The following is a 24,239-nucleotide window of genomic DNA, read 5'->3' on the forward strand; positions in this document are numbered from 1 at the left end:
AATAAGGAGCATGCAGAAGAGAAGGGGAAGATTTACTGTGCCGACCCCTAAAAGAAGCAACCGAATAAGATTTTTATGTCTCCCATCTGTCTATAATACACAATGACCATGTCGAAGAGATTGGAGATTTGAAGAAATAACAGCCCTTTCATTCGATTTCCTAAAAAGTTGACAATCATTCAGTATTTACGCAGGATTAGATTTTTTTTCCTCACGATTTTTTCCCCATTAGCATTATCATTTGTAACTGAGTTTTTTTTTCTTTTTTAATAATGTACCAGTACTGTTTACTGCCAACAGTATTTCTAACTATGTGGGTTTTCCTGCTCCTGCCTGCAGCGTTCCTAGCAGTTATTTGATTGCCTTTCAATTTCTTTTTGAGGAGAAAGGAAACTGGAAAAAGGAAATTGGGCTTGGAAGGACAGCTTCCTGCCCCAAAGAGTTTAACAAATAATGAAATTCTGTGTGGATATTCACAGAATGTCTTTACATGTAGATTTGATGGGAAATTGCTTATTAGAAGGCTGTGGGAAAACACTTTTTTTACAAAACGGTTTATCGCTCAAAGGGAGCAATCCTTAAAGGCACTGGATGGATAAGGGGTTTCAATCATAAAGTATTGGTAGAATAAATTAAGACTGAATTACTATTTAGACAGTCAGGCAAATCTGTTTGTCTAAAGTTTTATAGTCTTTACTTATAGGTCAGCATTGAGACATAAATGTCAGGAAATAATCTGTTTGCCTGTCAGGGAGAGCCTGCAGGACATCTGGATCCTAAAGAACATAAATTGTAATTTTATGTGAGCAGCTTTGGTTGTTTAAGTTGGCAGTAATGACCAGCAGATAACCTAAGGAAAGTGCAACTTTGCAGATTCAAGACTTTTCCTCTGCATATTTGAATAGTGTCTTTATACTGGGTCAACCTCCAGGGCGCCTGTGATTCAAACTCTGCCATCTTGCAGGACTGCTGGGAGCATACCAGTCAAACTTTATTAGTTTTGGATGGATTGAAGATGTTAAAGCGGAAGATCTCGGTCAATTTATTATGAATTATTCTCCAGCAGCCTCAACCTCCCTCCTTGACTGTTCATGTTGCCACTGACTAACACATACCAGCAAATGAGTCTGTTACTGCTACGTCATTAAATGAATATTTATACATTCCAGCAGCACTTTGAAATATCAATACGTCCAGTTGTAAGTAAAAACTTGACAGCAACTTGTTAAGGAGTGGAAGCTCAATTAAAGAAGTCCATGTTTATTAAAGAAAATAAACATGATTATATTGGGTTTTTTTGTTTGTTTCTTTTTTAAGGGCTAATAAATAAATCAAAAACTGTCTACATGTAAATTTTTGAATTTCATTTTTTTTAAACATCTTTATACAGCAGATTTATTTTATGTTTTGTTATCCAGACATCACTTCCTGTCTGTTTGATTAAGCTCATGTTTTTCTTTCCCTGTTGTGGGATCAGTTTAAGGTCTGTCCCTGTTGTAGGATCAGTCTGTCTGTCTGTCTGTCTGTCTGTCTGTCTGTCTGCCTGCCTGTCTGGCTGCCTGCCTGTCTGTCTGCCTGCCTGTCTGTCTGTCTGTCTGTCTGTCTGTCTGTCTGTCTGTCTGTCTGTCTGTCTGTCTGTCTGTCTGCCTGCCTGCCTGCCTGCCTGCCTGCCTGCCTGCCTGCCTGCCTGCCTGCCTGCCTGCCTGCCTGTCTGTCTGTCTGTCTGCCTGCCTGCCTGCCTGCCTGCCTGCCTGCCTGCCTGCCTGCCTGCCTGCCTGCCTGCCTGCACCAATCCCTAACCTTCTAGTATGGAGCTTCAAGATAAACATGTAAGAACCAACAAAATAAAAAAACAGAGGTTAAAATGTCTACACCCCATAATTGTCAAATATCATCTAATAAAATTGTTTCAATGAAATAGTCTGAAGCAAAACAGCAGTCTTCTTCTGAAGGTATCAACAGCTGCATTTCCATTACACAAAAGCGCTAAACTTTATCAATATTCTAGAAATGTCGAAGAAAAACACAGTTTCACAATTACACTGCTTCCATTACATTATAAATATGCAAATCAACAGAAATCAACTCATGGGATAAATCATTAAAAAAATGTGAGGACAAATGTGAACAATACTTTGATTTACAGCAGATCCATTCATATTTCTAGGGCTCATCATTATCTATCAGATTGGCGTCTTATTCGGGCCATGGAGCGGCGAGTTCTATACGCCTCCAAAACCACCTCCTCCAAGCCTACAATCTTTTTTTCAATTAATGCCATTTTTTTTTTCAAATTGTCATGTTCCCATTGGGCAAATATATTGTCGCAAATCCCATTTGCACAATTTCATAATGGAAATGCAGCTATTGAGCTGCTCGACAAAACATCAAAAAGACTAAAGGATGTTTTAAAGAAGACATTCTTTATTTTTATTTTACTCTGTGTGGCAGCACGAGAAAACGGGTTGACAACGCCACCTGGGGCTGCTGAGCCCCAGGAAAAGATTTTAAAGTAAGGCAGGTGCAGGTCCTGCTCTAAACCAAGGCAGAGGATGTGGTTTTGTTTTAAAATATAATTTATTAGAATTCAGTAAAAAAAACAATGTTAAGAAACCTTTTAATAAAACAATCCTTGATAAAAGTCAGTTAAAAATGTTCTGGAGGAGGAGCTTACCGAGGTGGCTAAAAACAGCATAAAAACAATGCAAACACCCCTTTGTGAATCACTGCACAAGTGAGGGAAACCACACAGCACACTGGGACCCACCACCAGACACAGCAGTCCACCACCTCGGCCTCCTACCTCCTGAAACAAGAATAAAATTGACGATATCAATAAAAGTTTGTGCATAGTTATGTACAAACCTCCTCAGCACAGCCAAAGTTTTATTGATGATTTCACTGAAATGCTCTCAGTTGTGTGCACAGACTTTGATGGTCTAGTCATTACAGGTGATTTTAATGTTCATGTTGATAATGTCAATGACAGAAATGCAAAAGAGCTCAATGCTGTCCTTGAAACCTTTGGTCTAATTCAGCATGTGAGTTGCCCCACCCACAGCAGAGGGCACACTCTGGACCTGCTCATCACAAGGGGGGTTACTATTTACAATGTCAGTGTGGTTGATGTCGCCCTCTCTGATCATTTCTGTGTTTTCTTTGACCTGTCTGTTGCTCCCAAACCACCGCCTGGCCCTGCAGTTGTCCAAAGGAGACAAATAAATGAGAGCACTAGGGCACAGTTTGTAGAAATGATAAACCCTGAAAACGTCTCTGGTGCCAATGTTGATGAAATGCTGAATTCTGTTACTTCTAGCATCTTGAATGTTCTGGATGCCATTGCCCCTATGAAAGTTCAATTGAGAAAACATAGACAGAAAGCTCCCTGGAGGAATGATGATCTAGTCAGGGCACAGAAACAACAGTGCCGCAGAGCCGAGCGAAAGTGGCGCAAGTCAAAACTCCAGGTTCATTATGGAATATATAAGGCGGAGTTGTATGCTTACAACCAGATCTTATGCAGAACAAGGGAAAGGTACTTCTCTGAAATAATTGGAAGTTGCAGCAGCAACTCTCGTATCCTGTTCACAACAGTTAACAGATTAACTAACCCTCCAACCCAGCTACCAATAGAATTGGTTTGTACACCTAAATGTAATGAGTTTGCTGTATTTTTCAATGACAAGGTTCAGGGCATTAAAAAAGCCATCAACTCCACAACACACATAACTATCGAACGGCCACCTACTCACTCTAAGCTGACTCACTTTATACCTGTCACTGACCAAACTGTCCAAGAGACCATCACCCGTCTGAGCTCGTCTACATGCTGCCTTGATGTGTTACCCACTAGATTTCTAAAGTCTGTCTTGAACAGTGTGTTGCCATCAATTACTCAAATAGTTAACATGTCTCTTCAATCTGGAATATTTCCAGAGGCATTAAAAACTGCAGTCATTAAACCCCTCCTGAAAAAGAGCGGTCTTGATCCCACTGTACTGAATAATTACAGACCTATCTCTAATCTGCCATTTTTAGGAAAAGTCCTTGAAAAAGTTGTCTACCAACAGCTCACTGACTTTCTCTTATTAAACAATTCGTTTGATGTTTTCTAGTCAGGTTTTAGACCCCATCATAGCACAGAAACTGCTCTTATCAAGGTAACCAATGACATCCGCCTGAACACTGATGATGGAAAAGTCTCTGTCTTAATCCTGCTAGACCTGAGCGCTGCCTTTGATACTGTTGATCATGGGATCCTTTTGCACAGACTCCAAGACTGGGTTGGCATCTCTGGATCTGCCCTAAGTTGGCTCAAGTCTTATCTAGAAGACAGGAAATATTTTGTTGAAATTGGGAGTTGTGTCTCAGACTACATGGGCTTGAATTGTGGTGTGCCCCAGGGATCGATCCTGGGACCCCTTCTGTTCAACCTCTACATGCTGCCACTAGGGCAGTTAATACGCAGTAATAACATATCTTATCACAACTATGCAGATGATACTCAGATCTATGTGTCACTGACAACAGGTGAATATGGGCCGGTGGATTCTCTCAACCACTGCCTCCAACAGATCAGCGCGTGGATGCAGAACAACTTTCTCCAGCTAAACTCAGACAAGACCGAAGTTATTGTTTTTGGCCCACAGAAACAAAGAGAAATTGTCAGCAGCTACCTTCATTCTCTGTCTCTTAAACCCTCAAATCAAGTCAGAAATCTAGGGGTAATCATGGACTCTGACCTGAACTTTAACAGCCATATCAAGTCAGTAACATCAGCGGCATTTTACCACCTGAAAAACATTGCCAAAATCAAAAACATAATCTCAAAGCGAGACCTGGAGATACTTATCCATGCATTTGTCTCCAGTAGGTTAGACTACTGTAACGGCCTGCTCACCGGCCTCTCCAAACGAGCTGTAAAACAGCTTCAGTACATCCAGAATGCTGCTGCTCGAGTCTTGACCAAAACCAGGAAGTATGATCACATTAGTCCTGTGCTCAGGTCTTTGCACTGGCTCCCTGTACCTCAATGAATAGACTTCAAAGCAGCTCTGCTTGTGTACAAGTCTCTCCATGGCCACGCACCAAAGTACATCTCTGTAAAGTACATCATGTTAGTGCCATATGAACCATCTCGTACTCTGAGGACCTCAGGGACCGGCCTCCTGTTGATTCCCAGAGTCAGAACTAAACAAGGGGAATCAGCGTTTCAATATTCTGCAGCTAAAATCTGGAAGAGCCTCCCTGAAGGCGTAAGACAGGCCTCTTCTGTGTTCATGTTCAAATCTAGACTTAAAACATTTCTGTTTAGCCGTGTATATGACTGAAAGGTCCTATCTGCACCTTTCTTTCCTTCCTTTCTTTTTAAATCTTTTTTTTTTTTTTTTTCCTTTTCTTTTAAAGTAAATTTTATGTTGATTATTTCTATGAAGTATTGTGATTTTAATGCACTTTTCTGTTTTGTGAAGCACCTTGAATTACTTTGTGTACGAATTGTGCTATACAAATAAACTTGCCTTGCCTTGCCTAAAAGACACACAATTAAAAGTAAAGGTTAAAAAGATGATTAGTGTTCCGGGGCGCTGGTAAGCCGCCCAACCACCGCCGATCAGCTGGTGGGAGTCGTCCACAGTCAGGTGAGATGCCACAGCAACGACGTCTCCGTGAGCTGGGCGTTCGCTCCAACCGGTTTCGTCGTGGCGGGGGTGGGACCCGGACAGAAATCACAATAAAAACAATAAAAGCAAAGCAGCAGCTTAAACCCCTATTTGCGGGGTGAGAAGGGCGTGCAGCCTCAAACACGTTCCTGAAGGAAAAGAAAAATAGTTTGAAGGAGCCTTACTTGTATGTGGAGGTGGAAGCCAGTTAAACATACCGGTCACTGAGAGGAGGGCGGATCTAGGTAAACAGAGTCACGTCACGCTTGCAGATCATTGCCGCTACGTTGCAGATGCGCCAAAGTCTGGCCGGTTTCTTGTGTGCATGGAGCTGTGAACAAGTTTACTTGTCAGCTCCCACTCCCTATTCGGTTCAGAGAACTCAAAGCCCGGCTTACCTGCCTGTCAACCCCCGCTCTACTTCCCGATGCCTTGGATGTATGGCACAGCACAAATGCATGTCTGAACGAAGAGGAGGAGAGCTTTTAAAGCACCGCCACCAAATTAACACAAGTGTGTTCTGCTGCCTCACAATTAGTGGGCGTGTCCTACTTGCCACATCTGTAAGAATGTTCTGGTCGAAGATCATCCCAAATGACAACATACGAGTTCCTCAGGCATGAATGGACAGAAAATGTCATTGTCTCTTCAGATAAAAACTGAATTAATACTTATAGGGAAAAATGAAGCTCGTCTCTCCTGTTTCTGAGCTTCTTAATCTTTGACGCATAAATCTTTATTATTATAAAGCCTCTTCTCTTTGCACTTCTATCAGTCAGTCATATTTTCTTTGAAAACAAAATCTTTTGAGAGTGGCCGTTGTGTTTTTTGTGTATGGAAGATGATTATTTATGGAAGAATAATGATCTAATTAGATTGAATTTCCGATGACAAGAAGTTTAATTTCAATTGTTATTTCTGGCTGGTTATTATGACTCCACGTAGGTCAATAAATTGTTCAATTGGTTTGATTGAAAAATAATGAAATTACACAATTTAAATTCAAAGAAGAAACTTAAGAAGTGAGCAAACTACACTCACTGGCCACTTTTTTAGGTCCACCTTGCTAGTACCAGTGTAACAAACTATCCTCCACTCTGAGAGGGGAATGTCACAACGCCGTTCTACGGCAGGGGCATTGAATATCTTGTCAATCTCTGCACAATAATATTAACAACAAAAAACACAAATAGCCGCTTGTTTGTGCAGCCGTGTATTCTGCGCGTGCATGAACTTATTATCAATCATCAACCATCACATTCGTCATCCAATGTACAAACGCCCGATTTCCCAAAATCCATAATAATCACAAAACCAAAGTGTAATCCCGAAACCCCGCAGTCTGATAAGAAAAAAAAAAGAAAAAAATGTTCGACAGTCTCACGCTTTAGGTGGGAGGCCGCCCCGCCTCACTCGTCGGGACGCATTCCACCTGTAAAGAGCCAGCCGCTGATCCTCGTACCGGAACGATCCGAGCCTCTTGGAAACAATACTCCGCCAGGAATTGAAAATGTCTGGGGTAATCCAAATCGTTGCCAGAAAAGTATTCCACAGTACGAGCCTCGCTTGCTCCTCCGTCTCCTGGTCTGCCGTCAGCTGTCCCCCTTTCGCGCACCCGCGTCATTCAAAAAATAGGTGTGTCACCCTGTCACCTGGCTGTCATTTGTCAGCTGGTCCCGTTCATCCAATGGGATGACGACAGACAAAACATGACCACAAATGTCCACTTGCATCACAACATGTTAAATAAAGTCACATGTTTTTCAAGCTTGCTGTCATGGATAGAAACAGTTTTTAGTATTTAGGTGGTAACCATTACACCAGGTTGGACCTCCTTTTCCCTTCAGAACTGTCTTAATCCTTGGTGGCTTAGATTCATCAAGGTACTGGAAACATTCCTCAGAGAGTTTGGTCCATATTGACATGACAGCATCACACAGTTGCTGCAGATTTGTCGGCTGCCCATCCGTGATGCCAATCTCCAGTTCCACCACATCCCAAAGGGGTTTTCAAAATACAAAAAGTATTTCCAATTAGGTAGTTGCATAAAAAAATCAAACCAGCCAAAAGAAATGTACATTTTTTAATTTATGATTTTAGTAGACATTTGTAGTTAGTCCCTTTTTCCTTTTTTTAACAGCTGTAAGGCGGAATTCAAACATTTCTTCAGAATCTAATATAAAATTTATTTTATTTGCAATTATATACTTTTAAAATTTTCCCCTGGGGACTGCAAGTAAACATTCTTGTGCAAAAGTACATAAGAAAACACATCCGTAACCCTTGTGCTATCCTAGGCACTCTAACGTTGGGAGTTGGGTCATCTAGACCCACTAGACAGTGCTCTGAACCTTTTTTCTTCAATGATTTGTGATCTTCACTGGTGTCCATGATTACATGAAATCTTTCCACCTTTATCCACCTTTGTCATGGTAGGCAGAACATGTCAATGTAAGGGTGGGGTAATCTAAGATAGCACAAGGGTTAAATATGAATAAAGTAAGAATAATCCTTTTTAACGCACACAATGCATCTTGACTAAGAGTAAAGTCAGCAGGGCCCTAAAACACAATTTTTACAAGTCTAATAAGCTACCCTCAGTCTAAAAATGTTTTATCATATGTAAAAAAAAAATCATACATTTAAAATAAAATGTGTGTTAACTAAAAAGCATCAATTCATTTCATTGTTGTTTTAATTTTTTCTCAAAGCCAAGGAGTCACGATGGAGGGATTATAGACTGGCGTTTGGCTCTGGAGCCTCAGGTTTCAGGCTGCTGCTCTAAGCCGCAGTGAAAGTTTCTGAGGAGAAGCATGTGTTGCTAATGTCTTTTATAAAGATGCTCCATAACAGTTTTGTGAGGCCCTAACTTTTGAGACAGACCCTGCCAAAATGTTAGCTGACAGCATAATCTGTTGACTCAGGAAACATCTGGCCAGCTTGGAGCCTGTGAATGTGATGATGCTAGCAAGACTCCTGGCCCCTGGGTTTAAAGTCCTGGACTTCCACAGCCAAATAAAGCTAATGAGGCGGCGAAACGACTGCAGGACTCTTTTTATGTGATCACACCGCAAGATATTTTCCCACAAATGCCTTTATTAACCACCTGTATTGCTGCAGCAGAAGAGCTGTGAACCCGCCCAGGTAAGCGTACAAAAAATGTTTGGGTTTTTTAATATATTACAAGTTTTTTTGAGAGTTTCAAACAAAGCTGTAGTTTTTTGTAAGCCATATAAACCTGCAGCATCTGCTTGTCAGAACTGCAACCAAAAACTGGGGTCCATCCATCCATCACTTGGTTTGTCGCAGCCCGTCCCAGCCACCGTCGGACGAGGTACACCCTGGGCAGGTTGCCCGGGGTGTACCTCAGCCACATAAACACGCCCACACACACTCACACATGCAGACATAGGGACAATTGAGATTGACCAACTGACTTATGGAGCATGTTTTTGGACTGTGGGAGGTAGCCGGATTCCCCAGAAAAAACCCACACATGCATGACAGCATGGAAACTCCACACAGAAATGTCCCAGTCATGACTTGAATTCATTACACAGGATATTGTTCAAATGCAGCAAATCAGACATAAATTTAATGACATTCACATTTATTGATTTGTTGATTATGGTAGTAATAGGAGATATAAGTGACTCTTTGTGAGTTTTTATGATCAATGTGCTCAGGCCAAATGCATCTTCTAAGTATTTTTTTCAATTAGCTGTTTTGCTGACTTAGATTAAACGTTCGCTCTTTTACTGAAGCAGGCATTACAAAAGGCTGGATTGTAACGGGAGACAATATCTGTGTCACGTTTATGACTAAGGTCACAAAATGTGTTGAAGGCATTTGTTAGTTTGTTTTTCTATGAATTATATAATTTTTATTGAATACTGTGTTGTGATGAAAAACTGAAATGAGACTAGGAAAAACAAAACAAAAAACACAAAAATAACCAAGTAAAATATTATTACATAAATTAAAACATGACTATATACTTTTGTATTACATAACTTTAGTATTTCTTTACTCTTAAAAATGATCTGGATAGACTAAAAAAGTAAATATCAAGGTTTCATCCTAATTTAGTTGAAATCCTATATTTGTGTATTTGGTGATGACTTTTTATGTGTAGTTCCATAGTCAGTATCATCTTTATTTTTAATTTACATCTACATATCAACACTAAGACAAATAAGAACAAAAAAAAAAAAAAAAAAAAAACATTTGACCACGTATGCTGATAGACCTGACTTCATTGGATCTGTAACCAAATGTTTGTGGTTCTTCTGAATTTTACTATGTTCTAGTCTTACAGCATAACTAAGATAAACAAATGGTTACATGTCAACACTCATCACCTGAATACAGGGAGCAATTTTTACATTTGGAAAATAAGAAAAAAATATTAACATAAGAAAAAGCAAAGGTTATTTTCCACCTTGCTTACAAAAAAAATCAACCGAAAACTCTGGTAGGAAATATTGTATTGGACATTCATCTGTCTTAGTAAAGTTAGTAAATCTTTCATTTTTTTCCGACAAAATAGAAAGACTGTAACTGTTTTCTAACAGGATTGAAATGTGTCATGGTCGAACACTATGGAGACCCAGATGCTGGAACCCGGAAGAAACTCAGGAGACGAGGCAGAGTCAGAAGGTTTAATCTGAGAGAGGATGCGAGTCGTGGACGAGGAGGAACGTCAGGGAAGGCGTAGACAGCCTGTGACGAGGTGGAGCGCCGAGGACGGCGAGCACAGCTTGGAGCGAGTGGTGGAGCCGAGAGCGGCGTAGACAGCCTGTGACGAGGAAGAACCAGCGGCACCCGTGGAGGAGCGGACCTGAAGGCGTAGAACAAGGCAAAGGTAAGTACGTGGCTTAACTTGGCAGAACTAGACTTAACTAGAGACCAGGCGTAGGCACCGGAGAGAGTGTAACGGACTGGCGTAGTATGCTGGGATGGATCTCCTTAAGAAGGTCTGCTGGTGATGAGGTGCAGCTGGTTCCAATGAGGAGTATGGAGGAGGGAGGCAGCTGACGGCGGACCCGTGACAGAAATGTGTGCATAAATGAACTCAATGAGACTTCCAATCTGTGTTCTTTCTGATCTTCTGAACACACAGACGGTTTCAATTGATTAAAACTGTTAAGGGACGCTAAAAACAAGTATCAGATTAACATGAATTTACAGGCTGCAAAACTGACAATTCCATGACCCATGAAAGCTGCAGAGGAGCTTTCATGGTGAGGGCTCAGGTGTATTGCTCCAGAAGGGCATGAGTTCAGGAATGATTTAAAATCCTGACCATTACCAATCAAATAATGACATTTTCCAAAGTGTAATACATATTGTGCTGTTTTTGCTTTAATCAAATCAAATACTTTTTTTTGTTGATTGGCAAATTTGTTCCATTAATTTCCCCCTTAGCTTTTTACTGACTTTCCATTAGCTTGTTTAAAAGCAGTTTTCTGCTGTTTACCTCTCCAGCTGTCAAATTAAATCGATCCTTTTAATCTCACTTCAATCCAACTTATCCTCTGGTTCTGACAACCCAACATAGTGGGCGGTTGCACTCTTTAATGGTGGAATTAAATCTAAGTTTGAATGCTTGTAATCAGAATGCTAACACAAGTCTTCACAAACAACCCTTCGGTGCATAAAAAGGGTCTGATTCGTCCACACAGGATTACTTTCAACAGTTTAATTTCAATGTGCAGCTTAATATTTTAAGGTACATCTGTATGTTGTAAATAAAAACACATAATCACAGATAAAGCAATACAGTAAGTTTAAAATAAGAGATATAAAATGACCATTTCCATTTGACTTTACATTTTAGCATCCTTTCATCCAAAATGAAGCTAAAATGCACAATTTCACCTTAAATGGTCAGACCTTGGAAAAAAATCGGAGGAAATCTGTAATTTTTATTCTTAGGCTGATGAATTTTTCCCCATATTCTTGCAGGATAGGCCTGACAATCTTCTAAAAGCAAGTCCTCAGAGGGGATTTCTTTCCGGCACCTCAATGCCCTGAACCGACTCCTGTCAAAATGCAAGAGAAGTAATTCTCCTCCATGATTTTGAAAGGTTTCACCCAATTTCAGGAACTAATACAATCACTCAACAGAGAAAAGTGATTTGAGCCCTTTGTATTCACAGTACTCCCCCGGCTCTCATTGCACAGTTTATGCCCACAAGTGAGGATGAGACGGGAGCCTTATCTCATGACTGAGCTTCTGCTGCCTCCATCAAGGTCAGGTTTAATGCTCACTAAATCTGAAACAAAAACACTGCTAATGAAAAATACTCTACAATTTCTCATGACGTAAAAATTTGGACTTTTAGTTCACCCATAGAATTTTATAAAGTGAAGAAACAGATAAAACTACCAATGTTTACACTAAGTATCAGGATACTATTATTTAAAGGAATATTTAATTATTTTACTTAATGATGCACTGAATGTTCCATACAGGTGACCTGGATTGTAGATACTGATTTAACACCAAAACTCTAATAGAAGGAGGTCCTAATGTTGTCTGTAGTTTTGCATTGTATGTTAAAATACACAAGTCTTTGCTTAAAAATAGAGTTGTATGGGGATGTAGTGGTTAGCCCTGGTTTGATCCCAGCTGAATCATTTCTATGTGGAGTTTAGATGTTCTCTTCATGCATGCGGAGGATTTCCTCTGAGCACTCCAGCTTCCTCCCGCAGTCCAAAGACGTGCTTCATAAGTTAATGGAGTATTCTGAATTGTCCCGAGGTGTGAATGTGTGCGATTGTGTGGCCCTGCGACAGACTGGCAACCCGGCCTTCGCCCAGAAGAAGCTGGAATGCCCACCAACATACCTGTGATCACAAAAGGAATTCAGCAGGTTTGCAAGACAGATAGACTGATTGCTCAAAATAGAGGCTTTAAAGTTCCACTCCAATTCCCAGGGTTTTTTTTATATGCCAAAATAAAAAAGTTGTTTTTTAAGACATGTTTTGCCGTTTTTTAAGACATGTTTTCTGCAGAGCGGCAGGAGTTCTTCAGAAATTCGCAGCTGAGTTGTGGATGGGACTATTGGTGTAGAAGTAACCTTCTGCTGATATCTCACATCCCATCATCCCTTTGTTTACACTCTTTTCCGATAGCCTACAGCCACTCACCCACAATGTGGCCCATAGACTGTAAAAACCATTGAAGAATCGAGCTGTGACATCACCCATAGAAAATCCCTTACCTCCAGCCCTCATGAAATGAGGCAAAATCCCTCACCATTGCTTCCTGATCCGGGTGCCGCCACCTTGAAACCAGTCCACAGTGATTGGTCCGAGTTGCTCTGAGTCATCGTATCTATGGCAATGGCAACAGTGGTTGCCATAGACGCACTGCACTTGGCGGAGCAGTGAGCAAGAGATACGAGTGAGGAAGGCAGGAGAAGTTAGTGTTGACATGAGCTGCTGCATGTTGTGTAGTGTGTTGAAGCTGAAAATAAAGTCCAGAAACAAGATCCATTTTGTGGAGGATGTCTGCCCCCAGCCACATAATAGTGTTATTAACTGCTTCTGATCCATCATGATTTGAATTAAGAAATGCAATATTATTACTAGATTATTCTATATATGCCCTCCATTATGAGAAAAGTGCTACAAGGACATATTAAAAACACGATTTTATTTGAGTGGGTCTTGAAAGTGTTTGTACTATGGTACTATTAGCAATCATTGTTTCGTACTACAACATGGAAGCTCCTCCTACTTCATACACCTTTGCATTCCTGTGCCATCAAAGATTTTGAATTAAAAGCTGAAATCACACCATAAGGTCTTCTATCCTCTTTAGGGCACTGTGGTTACCAATAAGGATGCTAAACTTGGACTTCTCAGATGACTAAATAAGTTTATAACTTTGAAACAGTCCATTTTAAATGAGTTTTGGCTCACAGGACACAGCATGGCTTCTTAACTATATTCACATGTGGTTACATTTTTTGTGTGACAGAGCTTTGGTCACAGTAGATTGTGGTTACTTACAGTGATTTCTGGAAGTACAGTATTAGAGTAGTGGTCCCCAAACGTTTTCCAGCAAGGGCCACATGACGTTTCCATTCTCTGATCGGGGGCCAGAGTCAGTTTAAAACAGAAAAAGTGTGACAGTGGCAGGGGTGCCTAAATGTAAACTGAAAAGCCATACATAACCAAATGTTAATAACCCAATCTGATTTCAAATACTCCTCTCTGGGTTCTTCACCAAAAATAAAAAAATGTAATAATCAGCAAATATATATAAGACTCTTTATGAAATCAGTAAAAAACAAATAACCCTCTCTGGATTACATAAAAAGTCAGGAAATATATTGCAACAGTATTTTGTAAAAATAAAATAAAGCTGCTGTTGTCCATGCACTATCTTAGGTAAATATGCAGAATGTGCCGAATCTGTTAAATGTCTCATATGAGCAGTCTCTTCAGGTTTTTGTCTTTCCTTATAATCCCGTTTTTGAGGTACCAGGAGGCCAGTCCAGTGGATTAATTCAAATAAACTCAATTTACATGAGGAAACAATACCAGGGATTCCGTTTTCCATGCCTCCGTGGCCAGCCTAAAAAAATGATAATGAAAAAAAAAACGGCCTCTATCTGGTGTCATTTAGGGGGCCGGGTTAAATGGGGGGGATAGTTTGGGGACCCCTATATTAGAGGGTCCAATTATAGTGCCATTAACACAAACAGGCAAACCAATAATGCAGTGTCATCTGATAACCCAAGCACTTTTGGCACTCAGTTAATGTCTTTGGTTTTGACCCTGACGTAAGGAGATTTTCCTACTAATGTAGTTTGATCATGTTCTACTTGACATAAGTTTGGAAACACTTTTAAATTGCATTTTGAAAAACTGTGTTTAAAAGACTTTGCACTTACTCTTTCAAAGATTGTAGAGCCTCTATCCATCTCTGCTTCTAAGAGATTCTTAATCACACCCTTTTATAGCTAATAATGTTACAGACTTGGTAATAAATCATTTAGTAGTTTTCAGATGTTTTCTTTAGGCAGACTTTTTAAAATGTTTTTTTTCCATTTGCTTTAAAACAGGAAGACAAACATCAAATTAGACAGTATAGTTAGACAGTATAGATTCTATACTGTCAAACATAGGGGTGTCAAACATACACCCCTATGTTCCTAAATCCGGCCCGTCAGGTGCTTTAGTCTGGCCCAAACATGAAGAGTAAAAATCAAAAGGATGTTTAAAAAAAAAGCACGTTTTTAGTCCCTTCCTGTGGCAAGTTATGATTTATTTTTAAAATAACCGAAATGCGCAATTCCGCCACTAGGAGGAGCAAAGTAAAAGCAAAACAGGAGAAACAGCAAATCTCTGCATGTGCCAAAAGCAAAACCTAACAACTCTGCGTCTGGGTAGGCAATAGTTCGGTTCCCTGTGAGCCTCACCAATGTTACGTTGCTATAAGAATGATCAGTAGTGACCAAAATGTTGGCAAAAAGAAAAAAAAGTTGAAGTGAAGTCCTGAGCTTTCCAGGAAAAATATACAGTTTTATTTGTTCACAGAGCTGAATTCAAGACCTGCATGCTTGGTATTTCATCAACAGGTCACAGTGCTCAGAGAATATAACTTTCAGTACCACAATGAGACTCACCACATAGAAAAGTTTCACCATTTGCAGTTAAGAAAAAACAAGATTTATCAACTATTAGCTGGACTGATAACTGTCTGCATTTACTGAAGCGGTGATGTCAGTGATGGAGCAGTGACACCTAGCTACCTTATTGCAAACAAGTTGTTGCTAACATCCAAACCATTTTTAGATGGTGAACTTGTTAAAAAATGCTGAAGGCTACAGAAAGGTTGTATCCCAAAAAGCAGTCGACCTTTGCTAGCATATGTCTGTCAAGGATCACGATTACAGATCCAACATCTCTGAGGAGACTTGGGCGCCAAATGAAGGAATCCAGTCATTTATTGCATTTTCACTCGCTATTGATGAAAGCACCAACATCACATAGAACTGTGCATATGTGTTAGAGGTGTTGAAGAGACGTCACAGCGAAGTTTCTGGAGTTGATGGACACAACAGCTGATAACATAGTCAGCTCTCTAGTTACTGTGCTGGACGATGTTGGAGTGAACTGGTCACGTGACGTCAGTTTGGTCACTGATGGCGCCCCATTAAAGGTCAGGATGTAGGCAGGTGTTGCCACTGTGTTTTGCACACTTTAATGACAGTAAATGTGTTGCTGCACAGGATTTGAATCCTGACATTGATGCCTGGGTGAAGTTTCAGGAGAGAAAGGGAGGTTAACTCCAAACTCCTATGTTTGCAAGTTTAATTTAGTGTAATTTTTTAATGGTTTGGACATTTACATTTTAGGCAGGTGTTTCATTTTTTTCCGTAGCCCCTCTTGAGTTTATTATCGGGATTGCTTCAGTGTCAGATGTAAATTATTCAGTCTGTATAAAATTGAATAGACCTTTTTTTAACCCTCCTGTTATGTTCATTTGTGAGGAACAGAGATGATGTTCCTGGGTCAATTTGACCCGGTGCAAATTTTATTAATTAAAAAATGTCTGAAACCCAGAAAATCCTAACAAGCAGTGTGAATAAATCATCACTAACTCCATTACCAATTATTCTTTCAAAAACTTAGTGAAATGGTGTTCCTGATGTTAGGTTTGGAGTTGCTGGACCCAAAAAGGCAGACGAGGACTTGGTTTGATTTAGTGAGTTTTATTGTAGGATGAAACAGATGATGTTGGGTATTGGATTTTTGGTGTTGGTCTTGGTTCTTTTGGGCTTTTGTTCTTTGGAGGAGGTTTCAGAGTTTCTTGCGAAATTTTGATCTGGAGGCTTGGGTTCTTGTGGCTTCGGTTCTGGTGGCTTTGGAGTGGACGTTGGCTTTGGCGTTGGCTTGGGCGTCGGCTTGGCTTGGTGTGGACTGTGGGCGTTAGCTTTGGCTTGACTTGGCTTGGCTTTGGATTTGGCTTGGGTTTCGGCGTAGGTTTTAGCGTAGACTTCGGCTTTGGCCTTGGCGAGGGCTTTGGCGTAGGCTTTAGTTTGGCTTTGGCTTGGATCGGCGAGTCCTTAATTAGGGCAGACGAACCGACAATGGCTGGAGGGCCAGATGGACTAAATAGGGTCCCTGATTGGATGTTGAACAGGTGTGTGAGACCGGATCATCACGCAGGTGTGCGGGGACGACCCCGACGCCTGACAGTACCCCCACCACAAGGGTCGCCACCCGGCGGCCGAAAACGGTCAGGGTGCAGAAGACGGAAATCACGCACAAGACCATCATCCAAAATGAAGGAGCGAGGCACCCAACACCGCTCCTCCGGGCCATAGCCCTCCCAATCAACAAGATACTGAAACCCACGACCCAGACGGCGCACATCCAGGATGCGACGAACCGAAAAAGCAGGATGGCCATCCACGAGCCGGGCGGGCGGAGGGGGCACGGACGGAGGGCACAGCGGACTGGTCACCACTGGCTTGAGGCGGGACACGTGGAACACTGGGTGGACTCTCATGGAGCGGGGAAGACGGAGCTTGACAGACGCCGGATTGATGATGGAGTCAATCTCAAAAGGGCCAACATAACGGGGAGACAACTTCCTGGACTCTGTGAGCAATGGCAGGTCCCTGGTTGACAGCCATACCTTTTGCCCAGGTGTATAAGCAGGGGCAGCAGTGCGACGCCTGTCCGCAACCGTCTTAGTGCGGTGAGAAGTGCGGAGGAGAGACTGTTTGGTTGCTGTCCAGATCTTACGACAACGACGGATATGGGCTGTCACCGATGGCACTGCCAAATCCAACTCCTCAGAAGGAAAAAGAGGAGGCTGGTATCCCAGTGATGCTTCAAAAGGAGAAAGGCCAGTGGCAGAAGAAACCAGAGAATTATGAGAGTATTCCACCCAGGCCAGGTAATCAGACCAAGACGAGGGGTTCTGGGAGCAGACACAGCGGAGAGCGGACTCCAAGTCCTGGTTGGTGCGCTCTGTCTGACCATTGGTTTGAGGATGGAAGCCAGAGGACAGACTGGCCGTGGCTCCCAGAGCTTGGCAAAAACATTTCCAGACCAGGGATGTGAACTGGGGCCCCCGATCCGAGACTATGTCCGAGGGAATACCATGAAGGCGGAACACATGGATGGAGAGAGCACTGGCAGTGTCAGCGGCGGTGGGAAGCTTGGGCATAGCCACGAAGTGAGCAGCCTTGGAAAAACGGTCGACTATGGTGAGTATGACTGTATTCCCCTTAGAAGCGGGGAGACCGGTGACAAAGTCAACAGCGATGTGAGACCACGGCCGGGAGGGGATAGGTAGAGGCTGGAGGAGCCCGGCGGGTGCTTGATGGGTGGACTTGCTGGTAGCACACACAGTGCACGCCGCCACAAACGACCTGGTGTCCCTGACTATAGTTGGCCACCAGAAACGGCGTTGAATCAAAGACAGAGTACGACGGAAACTCGGGTGGCAAGAAAAACGAGAAGCATGGATCCAAGACAGCACTTGAGACCGAACAGCTGCAGGAACATATTGGCGGTTGGTCGGTCCCCCTCCTGGGTCGGGGTCGGTGGTCAGAGCATCATTAATGGCCGTCTCTATCTCCCAGGTTAGGCTGGCCACCACACACGAAGAAGGGAGAATTGGATTTGCCGAGAGGTCAGGGTCATTAGGGGGGTGTAAACGCGAAAGTGCGTCGGGCTTGAGGTTGCGAGATCCAGGACGGAAGGAAACTGTGAAATTGAACCGACTAAAGAACAAGGCCCATCGAGCTTGGCGAGGGTTGAGTCTCTTGGCCGAGCTCAGATACTCCAAATTTTTGTGGTCGGTCCAAACTAAGAAAGGATGTTCAGCCCCCTCCAACCAGTGGCGCCACTCTTCGAGGGCCAGTTTAATGGCCAATAATTCCCGATTTCCCACGTCGTAGTTTCGTTCGGAGGCTGAAAGCTTACGGGAGAAGAAAGCACATGGATGGAGTTTGCCGTCCTCCGCGCGTTGGGAGAGAACGGCTCCCACCCCGGTATCTGAGGCGTCAACTTCCACAACGAACTGACGGGTGGGGTCGGCTTGGGCCAAAACTGGGGCTGAGGTAAACAGCTCCTTGAGATGTTTGAACGCCTCCTCCGCCCCCTGGTGCCACAGAAAAGGCTTTTTGGTGGATGTTAGGTTGGTCAGGGGATTTACTAAACTGCTATAGTTGCGTATGAAACGGCGATAAAAGTTTGCAAAACCCAGGAAGCGCTGTAGGTCTTTTCGTGTAGTTGGTTTGGGCCAGTCCTTGATTGCTGAGACTTTAGTTGGGTCCATATTCATTTTCCCCTTTTCGATAATGAAACCCAGGAAAGAGACTCTGGGAACATGAAAGTCACATTTCTCCGCCTTGACAAAAAGTTTGTTTTCGAGTAATCTCTGAAGGACCAAGCGGACATGTTGACAGTGGGTCTCGAGTGAGGGTGAATAGATGAGTATGTCATCAAGATAGACAAAAACAAAGCGGTTCAGGAAATCACGTAGGACATCGTTAACAAGAGCCTGGAACACAGCAGGGGCGTTGGTTAAACCAAAGGGCATAACTAGATATTCAAAATGGCCCAATGGGGTGTTGAAAGCTGTTTTCCATTCATCCCCTTCCCGAATTCGCACCAGGTGATAGGCGTTTCGTAAGTCTAACTTACTGAATACTGAAGCACCCTGGAGGTATTCGAAAGCAGAGTTCAACAAGGGCAGGGGGTATTTATTTTTGACAGTGATTTTAATTAACTGGCTGTAGTCAATACAGGGACGAAGTGTTTTGTCCTTTTTCTCGACAAAGAAAAAACCCGCTGCCAGGGGGGAGGAAGATGGTCGGATGATCCCAGCCGCCAGCGATTCCTTGATATAAAGTTCCATGGCTTGGAGCTCTGGTTTCGAAAGGCGGTAGAGGCGAGAAGTGGGCAAGGTGGCCCCCGGGATCAACTCTATGGGACAGTCATATGGTCTGTGAGGAGGAAGAGTAGATGCTTTTTTTTTACTGAAGATAGCCGCCAGGTCATGGTAGATGGGAGGGACGCCGGACAGATCTGGGACCTCTGGAGGAGGTGTGGTCATGGGTAAATCTGGATATGCAGAGCGAAGACAGGTGGAATGACAATATGGACTCCAGCTCATAATGCTGTTAGACTGCCAGTCGATATGGGGATTGTGTTGACACAGCCAGGGGCGACCCAAGATTATTTGTCTGGAAGGCGCCTGGAAAACATAAAACTGAAGGGTTTCCACATGGTTGCCCGAAACACAAAGGAGAACTGGAGCAGTTTGGTTATTAATAACTGTGAGGGGTTGCCCATTTGCCGCACTTACTCTTAGAGGAGGGTCTAACGGAACGAGTGATAAACCAGCCTCGAGAGCCAGGTCCTCATTGAGGAAGTTTCCTTCTGCACCAGAGTCAATCAGGGCCGAAACAGAACCAGACCACGAACCAGAGGAAAGAGAAACCAGGAATTCTGAACTTGATGGGGTGAGGCTTTGAGAGTCTTTGCCCCTCAGTGACCCCATTATCACTGAGGGGCTCTGTCTTTTGGTTTTACAGGACAGACCGCCACCCTGTGTGTATTACTGCCACAATAGAAGCATTCACCTCTTGTCCATCGATCCTGTCTTTCCTTTGGAGTCAAACGAGTCCTCCCCAACTGCATCGGTTCCTCTGTTGATGACGTGGGAGCTGAGGATTCAAAAAAACTGGGAGGGGGCGTTACCTGCCGTGACGTAGGTTTCGGAAAGGTCTGCTGGGATTTGTAGTTCCGGGATGAGCGGCGCTCTCGAAGGCGGTTGTCAATTCTAATGGAGAGAGAAATAAGAGATTCCAGGGAGTCAGGTTTGTCGTAATGCAAAAGCTCGTCCTTTATGGAATCGGATAAACCGTTGTAAAACACTTCTAGAAGCGCTCTAGTGTCCCAACCCGCCTCCGTGGCCAGGATGCGGAAGTCAACTGAGTCGGCCACGGAGCGTTTGTCTTGGCGCAGGATCAGCAGTTTGCGGGAGGCGTCGTGGTATCTTTCTGGTGTCTCGAATACTTGTTTAAAGTGGCCCATAAAATCTTGAAATGATAACGCCGTCATGTTGTGGTTCGCTAAGAACGCTTCGGCCCATTCAAGAGCTCGACCGCGTAACAGTCCGGTAACATAGGCTATCTTGGCTGCGTCGGAGGAATACATGCTGCCTTGTTGTGAGAACACCTGAGAGCACTGGAGGAGGAATCCCCTACAATGGTCGGATGTTCCCGAAAAAGGATCCGGATTGGGGATGCGAGCTTCCAGGAGTGGTGAAGCATGAGGTGGCGGAGTCGGCGGCATAGGAGCCACACCGGCGGAGTCAGGTGAGCGTGAATCGGCAATGGTTTGGAGCAATGAGTGGAGCTGGGACAACTGCTGTGAGATGGCTTGTTGATTTCCCGAAAGGCTGTGAAGCATTTGTTCATGTCTGTCCATGGTGGAGGCGTGGGAGGACAAAGTCTGGTTCACGGGGTCCGGGCCTGCTGGGTCCATGATGGTCGGTTCGTTCTGTTAGGTTTGGAGTTGCTGGACCCAAAAAGGCAGACGAGGACTTGGTTTGATTTAGTGAGTTTTATTGTAGGATGAAACAGATGATGTTGGGTATTGGATTTTTGGTGTTGGTCTTGGTTCTTTTGGGCTTTTGTTCTTTGGAGGAGGTTTCAGAGTTTCTTGCGAAATTTTGATCTGGAGGCTTGGGTTCTTGTGGCTTCGGTTCTGGTGGCTTTGGAGTGGACGTTGGCTTTGGCGTTGGCTTGGGCGTCGGCTTGGCTTGGTGTGGACTGTGGGCGTTAGCTTTGGCTTGACTTGGCTTGGCTTTGGATTTGGCTTGGGTTTCGGCGTAGGTTTTAGCGTAGACTTCGGCTTTGGCCTTGGCGAGGGCTTTGGCGTAGGCTTTAGTTTGGCTTTGGCTTGGATCGGCGAGTCCTTAATTAGGGCAGACGAACCGACAATGGCTGGAGGGCCAGATGGACTAAATAGGGTCCCTGATTGGATGTTGAACAGGTGTGTGAGACCGGATCATCACGCAGGTGTGCGGGGACGACCCCGACGCCTGACACCTGACCTCTAACAGGTAGTGGTTCAATTATTAGATAATTCACTCGTTTTTCTTAAAAATATACATGTTCTAACTTTTTTTGAATTTTTCACTACTGTATTACTTTTTAAAGACTAACATATAAAATACAATAGTTTTACATAACATTGAAACATAATCTTGAAATTTTGTTTTACATACATGCACTGTAAACCAGAAAAAAACAAAATCACAATACAACAGACAAGCAATTGCAATATGAAGTTGTATGTGTGTCTGTACATCTACACAGCACAAGAGTGACCAGTCATCACACTGTCCTTTGTGCAAATTAATTTTGCACATTTCGCACAGGTCATGCTTGTCTTGACCTGGATCCTGTCTGCGGCTCGACTCGCGCCCCCGGCCGTCCCCCCAACTCCATCTGGATGAAGCTCATCTGCTGGACTTTAAATATGTAGTTGTAGTGTTTGATAAACTAATTCCTCTTTATGAGTTCTGGTACATTGCCTGTCCGTCCTGGGGGAGGATCCCTCCTTCATGTGTGCACCCCTAAGGTTTCTTCGTTTTTTCCGGAATCCGTTTTTTTTATTAGTTTTTCCTTACCGCGAAGGAGGGTCTAAGGGAAGGGATGACCGTTTAGTTTAGTTTGTTTAGTTAGTTCAATTTAGTTTTTTCCTATTGAATTCTATGTAATCATGATCCTTTTGATTTTATGTTTTACTTTTTCAATTACCGATACGAAGCCCATCGAGACGACTGTTGTTATGAATTTGGGCTATACAAATAAAATGGAATGGAATTGAATTGAATTGAATTGAATTGAATTGAATTGAATTGAATTGAATTGAATTAGATTGAATTGACAGTCACATGAGTCACAGCCATCCTAGTGGGCCCTGGCACTGTGTTTATTATGTTTTCTGCAGACAGGTTTGTCTGACGCATATTTGGGGATGAAGACCAATGTATTTCACCATTCTTTGATATGAATGTCTTGCTTGGAGGAACAGGAATAACAATTCCCTCATCTGGTTCAAAATCAGACTAGCTCAAGATAGTCTTTTTCTGAAGACTACTCAGACTTCTCATGATCAGTGATGACTAACAGAACCTCCTGGACTGTCATCTTTCTGCTTTGGTTGCTCATTTTCTAAAGGTCTGCCTGACAGAGAGTAAGTAAGGACTCCCATGCAGAGAATCTTTTATATGTTTTGCCCCTTCCCTGTTGAGTGTCCACTGAATGTAGGTTGAGTTTTCCGGCTAAAACATAAATGATTCCTGTCAAAAGTCATAACAACTATGCACCTGTGTGTGGGGGTGTGTGTGCGTATGTGTGTGTGTGTATATGTGTGTGATTGGTGTGAAATATGTCTCACAGCTGCAAATAAAGGAAAACTAATAATAATAAGGCATCCTTGTACCTCCAGTTTGACTGCCGGGTCAAATTGACCTGAACAGTATCTATGTAATATAAACATGCAGGAGGGGGTTGCATATATGTGAGATGAACCATTTTCATAATATATGTTGAGTACGCTAATTAAGGCAAGCAGAAGAAGTTTCATGCTGAAAAAATACTTTTAACTATTTTTACTAGATGTTAAAACTTTAAAACGGGTCAATTTGACCCGTAACATAACAGGAGGGTTTTAAGTGAAATTAATCATGTTGTGCACATGTTGGTTGAGGCATACTTTCCAATTAAGTAAAAAAAACTAAAACAAAGCTGAGATCAGACGGAATGAATGTGGCCCCCGAACCAAAATGAGTTTGACACCCCTGGTACAGAAGATTTTGTGGGCCTTGAACAAAGCTTTTTAACATTTAGAAGTACATTAAAATATTGTCTGGGTCTCCTGATGGTTAAGCCAAAATGTGAAAAACAACAGCTGCGTACGATCTCTAACTTAACAATTAAATTAAGAAGGAATATGGCAATGTGTTCTTATAATTTTATATTTCAAATGTCAATTTCAACAAAAAAAGCTGTCTTTGTTAATTAAATAATTCATTTTATGATTTAAAAATTCAGTACCAATTAATTTACAATAACAATTACAAACAAAAGGTGTACAGCTGGCAGAGAAAACAGTCACATCATGACAAATACGCAGCGGTTCAAACGATTCAGGAGCTTTTCTTGTTTTTGCAATAAGGCTGTGTAGTCTTAAGCAAAGGCTAGATAACAAATTGAAAAGTGCAGTGGGGAGAAGAGAATGGCCTAGACATAAATAGTTTAAAACTCCTGAGTAAAAAAGCATTTTGTAATAGAAATGTAGGAAATAAACCACACAGTGTTTGGTTTAGAAAATGTTTTTACAATATAAATTCAAATTGAATTGTTGAATTAGCGATAAATCACTTTATTTTTAAGATAAATGCTGAATTTCGAGTTGTAATTAGCATTCTACTTTTACTGCAACAAATCATAAAACCGCTGTGTTACTGTTTTAAAAAATCTAAGTCCATTAAAACACCTCCAGATAATGGTGGGAAAAACA

General features: G+C 42.5%; 1 long non-coding RNA gene across 1 annotated transcript; it reads right to left on the reverse strand.

Annotated features, from left to right (window-relative positions):
* Positions 1–5,474: 5,474 nt before the first annotated feature.
* Positions 5,475–6,411, reverse strand: LOC111947626. The gene is made up of 3 exons (XR_002873485.1): positions 6,059–6,411; positions 5,879–5,991; positions 5,475–5,809 (listed from the first exon to the last, which is right to left on the reverse strand). It is a non-coding gene; the product is annotated as an uncharacterized LOC111947626 (long non-coding RNA).
* Between the last annotated feature and the right edge of the window lie 17,828 nt (positions 6,412–24,239).

The sequence above is a fragment of the Oryzias latipes genome, chromosome 7 (genome assembly GCF_002234675.1).
Source record: "Oryzias latipes chromosome 7, ASM223467v1".
In the NCBI taxonomy this organism is placed as follows: domain Eukaryota; kingdom Metazoa; phylum Chordata; class Actinopteri; order Beloniformes; family Adrianichthyidae; genus Oryzias; species Oryzias latipes.